General features: G+C 39.5%; 1 long non-coding RNA gene across 1 annotated transcript in view; it reads left to right on the top strand.

Annotated features, from left to right (window-relative positions):
- The window catches only part of LOC102023354, an 11,258-nt gene extending 1,014 nt beyond the window's left edge, over nt 1–10,244 (top strand). The window contains exons 2-3 of the long non-coding RNA XR_260414.2: nt 3,432–3,539; nt 9,597–10,244. This is a non-coding gene — a long non-coding RNA (uncharacterized LOC102023354). The remainder of the gene's footprint in view (nt 1–3,431; nt 3,540–9,596) is intronic.
- The last annotated feature ends 298 nt before the right edge of the window (nt 10,245–10,542 follow it).

Raw genomic sequence — 10,542 nt, 5'->3', positions numbered from 1 at the left:
TCTCTCTCTCTCTCTCTCTCTCTCTCTCTCTCTCTCTCTCTCTCTCTCTTTCTTAAGAGCATGGAAAATGAGAGAATGGGCAAGAGTAGGAAGCATGCACTTAGAAAATATAATACAGAACTACTGCCTACTTTATATGAGAAACTTGAGACCTCAGGATCTAAAGTGAATGTGCAGGAATTTTATCACTTCATTAGAAAAAGGAACTGGATGGCTTTGCTGACTTGGTGGCCATCTGTCAGTTTTGTTTGTTATTGCGGTGCATTCAGGAGGGACACCTGACTTCTCCTTTGGTGGTCACCCCTGCTTGGTCTCAGGCCAGGTGGTTTGAATGTTTTACTAACTCCATGCCCTGACTTTTTTTAAAATCCCAGGCAGTGTGTGGAGTCTACGCTCAGTCTCCATTCCCCTTGTCATGAGAAGCTGAAATTTGAGAGGAGACAAACATGGAAATATCTCTGGAATGGACTCTTAAGAGGCTATTTATTTTTTCTGTCACCCAGAACTTGGTGTCCTTCTTTGTCCTACTGTCACTTGAGTGCCCCATATTTTGGTTCTACGAGCTGCTTCAGAGCCTTCTTATAATTTTCCTCTTTGGTTTGCTTAATTTGTGATCTAACTGATAGACTAAGGGACAGATTAAAAATGCAAGCACAGGAGGGATAGCAATAGATGACTAAACTCTGATTCCTAGAGAGCATTTTCTCATCATACACATATTTTGAAAACAATGTATTAGGTACCGGAATCTGTTTGAATTCAGTGACAATGGAAAATATTGATCCCGGCACTCTGAAAAGCTGAAGCAGGAGGATCTGCAAGTTCAACCTCAGCCTGGACAACCTAATGACTTAGTGAGAGACCCTATAGTGCTGTGCAAAGGCCCTGGGTCAACACTCAATATAACACACCCAATCTCTCTCTCTTTCTCTCTCTCTCTCTTTCACACACACACACACACACACACACACACACACACACACACTTTCTATATCTATATGTACCAAATTTCAGGATGCGATTTTCAGGAACTATAATAGTCAGCTAATTACATTCATTCAAGCTTAAAGGTAATTTTCTATGAGATCCTCTGTGAGAACTTCTAAAAGCCATTTCACAAGAAGAATAAGAATGTTAACAACAATTCAGGCAAATCTTTTAGAAAAGAGTTCTTTCTGTGAGAAAGCAACTAGAATGCTGATTTAAATTTCTCAATGATGGAAGTGTTAAAGTAATATGTTTTGAGTAGAGCCATCTATAAAACACATCCATATAAACAACACAACTTGTAAATGTGTAATAGGCAAAAAAATAAAACTATTGAAATAATACATTTTCTTCATACCAACTCTATCCATTAATTTTTTACAGTTTGCTAGCATGTAACATTACCCTTCATAAAAAATGATATTTTAAAATGAGATGGGATTGGCAAAAGAACAACGGGTAGTTAATGGAAGGAGGATTATAAAGCCGTGCTCTGCCGGATGAAGGAGGGAAAATAGAATTTAGCTGAGCTTTCTCTGAGCCACAGGCCATGGTCCACAGCCTTTAAAGAGGTGAGCAATGCTCAGAGACAGGGATTTTTATATCTTTATTTTGATTATTTGTTTCTTTTCTCTAAAAAAATCAAGCTCAAGCTGTTTTAAATAATGAAATTCACTTCAATATAATACTTTAGAAGCAGAGTTGTGAAATTCAACTGTATGAAACATTTTAAGATTCTCACAGACACTGGGATGGGTGTGTCCTCTCTGCACATGCTAGGGTGGTGTTCTTGCTGTTATGCTATTGGCAGGACAGGAAGGCATTTTCATGCCCTGGACCTGAGCTATACCTTTGATTCTGTCGCATACTTACATCCCTGTGACCTTTGCCAAGCTATTTGATCATCATTTGACTGAAGTAGAGGTTATGACTTCCAGGAAGTACTAGGTACTTAAGATAAAACAGCCTGTTGCCCTCATCTCTACCTTTGATTCTGGTAATCCATCAAATTAAGAGATAAATTATTTATAACTAGAAGCAAGTCTAGAATTATTAAAAGAATCCCAGTCAAAGTGCTTCAAGTTCATTGATATGAGGTGTCAAGTAAAAAAATCACATGCTTACAAATCCTTAAAAAATTGAAATTCCTATACTTGTGTTAAAATGAGAGTCAGCACTGCAGCATAATTTCAGAAAAGAGAGCCATCTGGGATATGATTGCTTTGTTCTCTGCTTACTCAATAAACACTGAGTATCTATTAAATACTTGGTCTGTGCTAGACATTTAGAATACAGTTAAGTTCAGTGTGACTGTGGACTTCAGAGAGCTAGAGCTCAGGCTGAAGCTCACACAATGTCAAGTGCAGGAGTGCAGGGTGAAGGACCTTATAGGAACATGGAAGAGGGAATCTCATTGGTGAGAGTGGCATAGAAGATGACAGGGACACTTTCCAGGGGAGATGGTTGTGGTGTCTATGTTAGCCTTAGAGCATGAGTTGGAATGATCAATTTGGATTAGATGGAAAGGACTGGTGTCGGTAAGATGATGTTCCAAGCAGAGGAGCAGAAACATCATGAACATAGAGACATAAGCCTACATGCAGTGTGTGTGTGTGTGTGTGTGTGTGTGTGTGTGTGTGTGTGTAACTATGATGACTATGATCAATTCATACCATGGTGCCCAAAGCTAATAGTAAAGGGGGGGAATGACAGTGAGGTTATTGGAGAGGCGAGCAGGAGCTCGATCAGGGAAGTTCTCTTTTCCAGGTTTAGTTACTTAAAGCTTATGTCGGAGAACAATAGAGAATTGAAATACCTCTGCCCAAATCTGTGTGGAGAATTGCAGGTAGGGTGGCACAGCTCATTAGGAAGCTGTGCTGTAAGGGCTTGAACAAGGTCTCAGAGGCAGTGGGACACAGAGAAGAGGGAGCCACTGGGAGTTGGCAACATGTAAGGGTGAGCACTGGGGGCAAAGAAGAGGGGGCAGAAGGTAACTCCCAGCTCTGGCATATGGGTATCTGGTAGGGAACCATGGAACTAGATGAAGTTCAATTTTCAACATTTGGTGGCATAACACACAGAAGATGTGTGCTACTCCAGTGCCAGCTCCTTAAGGACTGGCCACAACTGGGTTTTGAGTACCTCAGTGAATTGTTTCTGAAGTGAGCCACATTTATAGCTTTCTCTGGTGCATGGAGAAGGCCTGCTATGGAGAGGGGGTAAAACGTGGGTCATTTTTCAGTCTGCTCCTGAAAGGGTACTAGTTTGGATCTTCAGTATATCATTGGGTTAAGGGCTTGGGCCCCAGCCCTTGGTGCTATTGGGAGGTGATAGAACATTTAGGAGATTGGGGCTAGTACAAAGAAGTTAGGTCCTTGAAGTCATACCTTTAAAAGAGATGTTCAAATCCCAACCTCTCCTCTTCCATGTTTTTTTCTTCCCAGCCTACTTGAGATGAAAAGATTTGCTCCACCAAACATTCCTGCCATGATGTTCTGCCTCATTTCAGGATTGAAAGCAATGAGGCCAAGTGACCATGGACTAGACCCTCTGTAAGTATAAGCCAAAATAAACTGTCCCTCCAGATAAGTTGATTATCTCAGGTATTTTGTCACAGTATCAGAAAGCTCTCTTATACAACCTTTTTGGGATCATGGACTAATGATTTTAGCCCTGCAGACATAGGAGAATGAGTAGATTTATTAATAACCTCTAATTTTGAAAATAATTATAATTTGATTTATTAAAAATCACCTGCTGTGGTTCTCCTTCCGCCTTCTTTTTCAAAATAATTCTGTCACTGTGCAGAAGTTTCCCCTCACCTAATTCATGTGACATTTGGTGTTTGATGTTACAGAGGGAGTTTTTCTTAACTCTTACAAATAGTCCTAGTTTCTTCTTGTCAGGAATGCTTGCAAGTCTTAGGTGATATGAATAATCCAAGAAACATTTATTTTCCCAATACAGAAATGAATTTTTGGAAACAGATATCAGTTCTCAACTCCAGAGCTTCCCTAGATGTCACACAAAGCCACAAATCTTCCACCTCGCTTTCCTACTGGGTAAACTGTCCAGTTCTAATAGTAACCTTTTAGAGCAGAAGGTCCTGACATGAAAGAATGAATTATAAGTAAAACAATGTGTTTCCCAAATAAGCACTCATAGCAAAACTATGTATTGACTTAGTACACCTTAATGGATTTCAGAGAGCCATTAGACTCAACTGTGTGGATATTATGTGCTTTACCAACTGTGCGCAGTGTATCCCCAAATAGACATTTGACCTGTAAATATAATAAGAGAAGCTAATTTCTCTTTGAATTCTTCATTCCTTTTTTCCCAGGTTATTTTCTTAGCTCATTTTATAGCAAAGCTTTCTCCGGGCTTAGGTACTCATTTGCTCTGTTCCGAAGTTCAAGGAGTGACTGAAGTGCATTCATCCATTTTTGAGTGGTATAAGTGAGGGACATTCTACCCGCTAAGACTTGCCAGAGTTTCCTTACTAACAGAGGCATTACCCAAGTGTAAAAAGCCTAAGGAAATCAATGTAAAATTTAAAGTGTCTGTAGGAGAGAACAATTGCTTGAGAAAACAATAATGCCCCCCCTCTCCATCAATTGGAGTTTGAGGAACCTTAAGTTTACAAACTCGGTGTTTACAGCTTTAGACTGGGAGTCTGTCCAATACTCTCTGGTAACAGAGGAAGCTGAAGCAAAGGGGTTAATAATTACTGACAACTTTTTTTTAAAACAAGCAGTGTTATTGCAGAAATGGGAGTTGAACTGGAACGTTCACAATCCGAATAAAAGGGCAGGCAGGCAGGTCTGGAAAACTCACTATTGTATGTGAATCAGGAAAGTTCTCAAGGATTTTAGAAAAGCTAGAGAAAAGGGCTTATTTTATCTTTGAGAACACAATTTAATTTAGATTTTTAAGGACAAGCCACTAAACATTCAAAATCCACATATAGTGCTCTGGAGAAATGGGACAATGCTTCCATCTGAAGAAAGCATTTTTATTTGACAGTGTCGCATGCAGTGCTTATAAGACACATGTTCCTAGGTAGTTTTGTAAGAAGTCAATATACAAGGTGATATTTTGGCTTTTATTTCTAAAACCTTGTGTTGTTTACCTAGTCATCTTGGAGGTTATTATATTACTGTGAACCATATACCAATCAACCTATATGTGACTTCTTACAATTTCTAGATTTTTACTTGAAGCAATAAGAAGTCCAGGATCATTCACTGTTGGCATGTTACAGTAGAAAGGCCATTGGATTTGGGAGTAAGAAGATAGAATTCAAAGTCTCAGTTTTTTTATTTCCACAAATATGGCTCTAAAGAAATAGGATATTTCAGTAGTTTCTGAGCATAACTGACAACATCATCATCGATGGAGCCCTGTACACACATATGTACACATGGACCATCCTCCTGAGCCTTTGTTTTGAAAGGTCAGAGATTGGATCCTATTGCTTATAAGTAGCTGGGGTCAATGACTACTAATAAATCCACTGAACTCCATTTTCTCCACTAGTAAAATAGGAATAACATTTCCTTTCCATCATGCAGGATTACTGTGAAGATTACATACAACAATATACTTTTGGCACAAGCTTAGTGCTCAGAGGAGGCTCCTTTATTTCTTCTTCAGTGAGCCTTACTTGTTCTAGGTCAGAGCTTCCCAAAGTGGATTAGCCTCATGAGATGCTCTGTGGGATACCTGTGCCCAGGTCAGTTGTATTTGGGATATCACCCTTCCTTCCTGTTCATGGACCATTAGAATTTTAGGGATTCTAAAATGAGCAGAAGAAAATGAACTGGTTAAGTCTATTGAGCTCAGTGTTTCTCAAAAAGTTATTTTACGATTAAACTCTTTCTTTAAAAGGCATTATTAATTGATGTCCAGCAGAACATGCCTTAGGAAGTACTTCCCTCTACACTCTCTAACTAACTTTTCACCTTTCTGTAACCTCTCTCAGGGAATTTACTGCTTGTTTTGGTCTGATTAAGACACAGCCTTTCTAATCATCCTGGACAATGTCTGTTCTTTTCCTGAAGTGCTAATTTCAGTGGGCTCTCCTATTAGCAATGATACTGTTTAACTTTAACTGCCTGAGATTATGAAGGTAGAACAAAAATTTTCTAGGAAGGAATTAAACCATCAATTTAGAAATAAAATTAATAACAAATAGAAAAAAGTCCTAAGTCCATGGCTGTTAATTAAAAAAGAGAAAATTACACTTTGAGAGATCATACCTTACACTTGCAGCTAGTTTGATGGGATACAATTAAAAGCTCAAGTTTGGCTGAGAGCTAAATCAATCCAATAGTCAAAAATATCTTGATCAACACACTCATAAATGAACTAAAATGATTAGATAAGATTGGTGTTGGAGGATAACACTGTTGGAGTTGGCAATTTAAGAGTCCATGAGAAATACAATGTAGTTATGTAGGTTTTTGAGGCAATGTAATTTGCCTGAACCGTATTTTTTTAAAAAGTGGGCTCTTTTGCTTCTAAACATCCTCTTGAAAATGACAATGTGTATCTTCAGTTGAGGTGTATCTGTAAAATAATCTCTGACTCATTCAGGGCTAAGTAGAAGAGGGTGCACCTGTATGAATGCATGGTTTGGGATGGATGAAAGAATAAAAAGAGATGGATGCAGGGTATAAAGGTCAAAGTCAAGTCAGGAGGAGTTAGCATTAAGAGTTTGCTTCTTCAGACAACTACTCAAAATATGCTTATTTTTTGCAAGCATCTTGCTTTTGCAGGTCTGCTATGAAAATCTCAGAAGAACAGCTTTGCTTGTGAGCTCTCCGATATTTCTACTCTGGTCCTGGCCAGAAACGCTGTGAGAACACCCTTTCATTTGGCATTTGAGCCCTTCTGCCTCTATTCTTGGCTGCAGACCAAAGGGAACAAACGCAATTGAACATTTCAGAACCTCGAAATAGTAAAGCAAAAATGGTTTGCTCTGCTTTGGGTTCTAAAAATGGTTGACCTGAGAGTCTTATTCCAAACTATCTGCTTGATCCATCTCGAGTGTGGATTAATGGATTTTAGATTACCTTGGAGAACAGTATTTCTTAAAAAATAAAGAAAAACAAAGAAAATGTGCAACCAAAACTGTTATAGTAAAGGTATCCAGTTGCTACAACAGAGGTTAGGTTTTATGAGCATGCTTTGTATTCCAAGGCATTTAGACCAGAAGGGCCTTGGAAGTGAGAGTGGAAAACATGGTGAGTTGGTCCATCACTAGCTTAGTGACCAGGGCAGATTCCTGAGGATTTATCTCCTTGGGGAAAAATTAATAGAAATCAAAATAATTATAGCTATTTGAATTGAGTCATTATGAAAAGCAAGCTCTTTAAAATACATTTAAAATTATAGTGCTCCTGACCATGTAAAAGTCAGTAAGTTAGAGTGACTACAAGTCTGTGTGTTACCACCGAACACATGTGGCTTCAAATCTCTGTTCCTCTGCATTCCAGCTCTGGAACCTGTGTACATCACTAGTAATTTCTGGACACTGATTTTATCATCTGTGAAATGGGAACAGAGTTGCTGGAGAAGTAAATCAAATAGCTGGGCATGGCAGTGCACGCCTGTAATGCCAGCACCCAGGAGGTTGAGGCAGGAGGATCACTGTGAGTTCGAGGCCAGCCTGAGCTACATAATGAGTTCAAGGCCAGCCTGGACTCCCTAGTGAGACCCTGTCCCAAAAAAAGGAGAAGTAAATCAAATAATGTAAAATGGTATTGTTGCCTAGTTTACATATACATAGTTCTAGGTGCCAAAATAGATTCTGCATCTGAGAACCCTGTGAATTATTTTCCACACAGTTTTCTGAATCTTATTGAGCTGACACAGGAATGATGCCTCTGTGTGTGGGTGGCTGGGTAAGGGGGCAGATTCCTTGCTCAGATCCAAAATATGGATTAGGCTCAATGGGGGCATCCAAAAGAAAAAATAAAACACTCTTGCAGGCCTATACCATGTGTAAAGCAATTCAATGTGACTGTAGTTCTCTTTATGGTCCCTACATATATTAAAGATAGAGATTTAGTAAACATTAGATTTGATTAAATAGTACAGCGTCACATATGTTATCCAGTGAAAATACTGTCTTTAATCTGGCCAGCAGGACTGACTCCTGCTACGCCTCTGTGGTGTTTGTTATGTGGTCTTCTCTCTTCCTCCCTTCATAGTTAAAGCTTGTGAGTGAATAACCCTACTGGCTGCATTTCTTCATGGATTTGGAATCCCTGTATATTTCTATCCCCAGGTACTGATATCCTGGGGATTTCTGACTCCCCAAGGTCCACATCGAATGACAGTTTGAAATGACCTTTCTCTTTTGTCATTGTGGGTATTTTACCTTCTGCAGCATTTTCCCCCCAATTATACTGAATCCTTTTCTATTGCCTTAAGGTGCTTCCTCAGGATTCTGTCCTGTATTAACTTCTCTTTGCCTGATACCTTAAGTAAACCCTGCCGTTCTCCTGCTCCAGTTATCTCCCCTACCCAAAACTCTGGGCCACCATAGTGTTCCTCCTAAGCTTGTTATCTTCACCTGGATTTCATCAAGCTCAGTGTTCAGAGGCGGATCTCATCAATTGTCTCTGAAAACGGGCCCTCCTGTCCTATCCCCTTTGTTTCAGCCATTTTGTTTGTGTATGAGAATAAACTTCTCCTGGTGTGAGAACTTCAGAACCTCAGCATTATCTTGGTCCCTACACTCTCATTTGACCTCAAGTTCCAGGAAATTCCCAAGTTTAGTTGTGAGCTTGTCAGTTTTATCTAACCATGTCTGCCACACTTGCGGGGTGGACAGACTGATGCAGGGGTCTGCAGGACTCTGTGGGATGCTTGCTCTTGCAAGTTCTGAAGACAGTCGCTAGAACTCCGGCCATTTCTTCAGCATTTTAGACAGGATAGGAGGAAGACCACAGAACCAAAGGGAATCTGGCAAGGGCCAAGGGGCACCCATGAGGGGAGCTTTCCTGAAAGAACTGCTTAACAACTTTTGGGTATATTGAGTTGACCAGGGCAGTGCTGCATCTAATCTACCAGGGAGGCAAAGAAGAATAGTTCAAAAAATTGGACCACAGTGCTGTTGCAAACAGTTAGAACACTATTGGAAGGGAAGAAAATACAAAATGAAATTGAGTAGGTGACCAGGTGTCTGTACAAACCTGTTCTCTTTACTTTCCTATGTTTTCTTAAAACCAACCAACCAACCAACCAACCAACCTCCCACTGAATTTGGTAGGTTAAAAGAGACTACACTTCCTTATTTCCCATCCTCATCATTTTGCTTCACACACTTAACTTTTGCTTAAATTTTTGCAAAGTTACATGTGTGTCCCCTACTCCACTGCTACTGTTTCCTCAGTTCATCCACCCATTTGTTAGACAAGTGAGTATTAGTGATAGGCGCTGTGGAATATGCTCAGGATGAAAAACACCACATCCTTTTTCTTAATTTGACCTACACATTGTATACCTGTCACAAACATCACAGTGTTTCCTATAAATATGCACCCTTACTATGTATCTATTAAAAATAAATCAATTATCCCCGTGATCTTTGTCTTCAGGTGCATATAATTCTGCCAGAGAGACCAACATGGCAACAGCTGGTCCCAGTACAACACAGCACGTGACGTAATAGAGATGGATGAAAGGAACTGCAGAAGCAAGAGGAAGCCATGGCCACCTCAGGCTGGGAGAGTCTGAGGAGCAGAGGAGCAGACATTGTCAGCTGAGTTGTGTTTTAGTAAGGATTGCTTAGACCAATGTAGAGAGGAATGATGTTTGCATGTGTGTGTTTGTAAATTATTCCCAGTGAAAAGAAGAGTGACTATACACTTGACCTCACCCCAAATTTAATTTTTAAAGAAAGTAATCATAAGTAAAGATAATTTCAAATATAACACTATAGGGCATAGTATTGATAAATGGGAAGAAAACTGGTTCTTAAAGAGCGTCCCACTCACTTACCATGCCCTGAAATTAACTGAGAGCTCATTTGTCAAGAGTGCACCTACCCTACAGAGAATTCTTCCAATTAACATCAAAAGCGATCATTCTTAACCTCTCATGCATTAAGAAAAATCTTGTCTGCACCCAATGTTCTGTTCATAATCAATGGAGCCCTTTATGTATGTTATTTCAAATTTATCACCCTGTATATTACTAGAATGAATGAATTAATAAATGAATCTGCTGTAGGTGCAGAAGCTAGATTTATTTGTTGTCTCCTTGTTCTCATGGGGGTTTTCCTTTGGTCTCTAGGACATTTCACTCTGCAGTTTCTCATAGTATGGGATATTTATTGATAGCTACTGACAGCATGTGTTGGTACTCATAGACCCACAATGGCTGTGTTAGAAAAACGCTTTTCAGGAGGATTAGTTCTATTCTGAAAAATGTCAGTCATGTCACTATCAGACTATGCTAAGAAGACAATGCAAATGTTATATCAGTTCTAACACTAGTATGTTGTCACAAAAATGTGCCTCGAGATAAATTAAATAATACTTG

This window comes from Chinchilla lanigera, unplaced genomic scaffold, assembly GCF_000276665.1.
Source record: "Chinchilla lanigera isolate Chin_1 unplaced genomic scaffold, ChiLan1.0 scaffold00015, whole genome shotgun sequence".
NCBI lineage: Eukaryota > Metazoa > Chordata > Mammalia > Rodentia > Chinchillidae > Chinchilla > Chinchilla lanigera.
The sequence above is the reverse complement of the archived record's forward strand: the minus strand, read 5'-3'. Positions and strand labels throughout refer to the sequence as shown.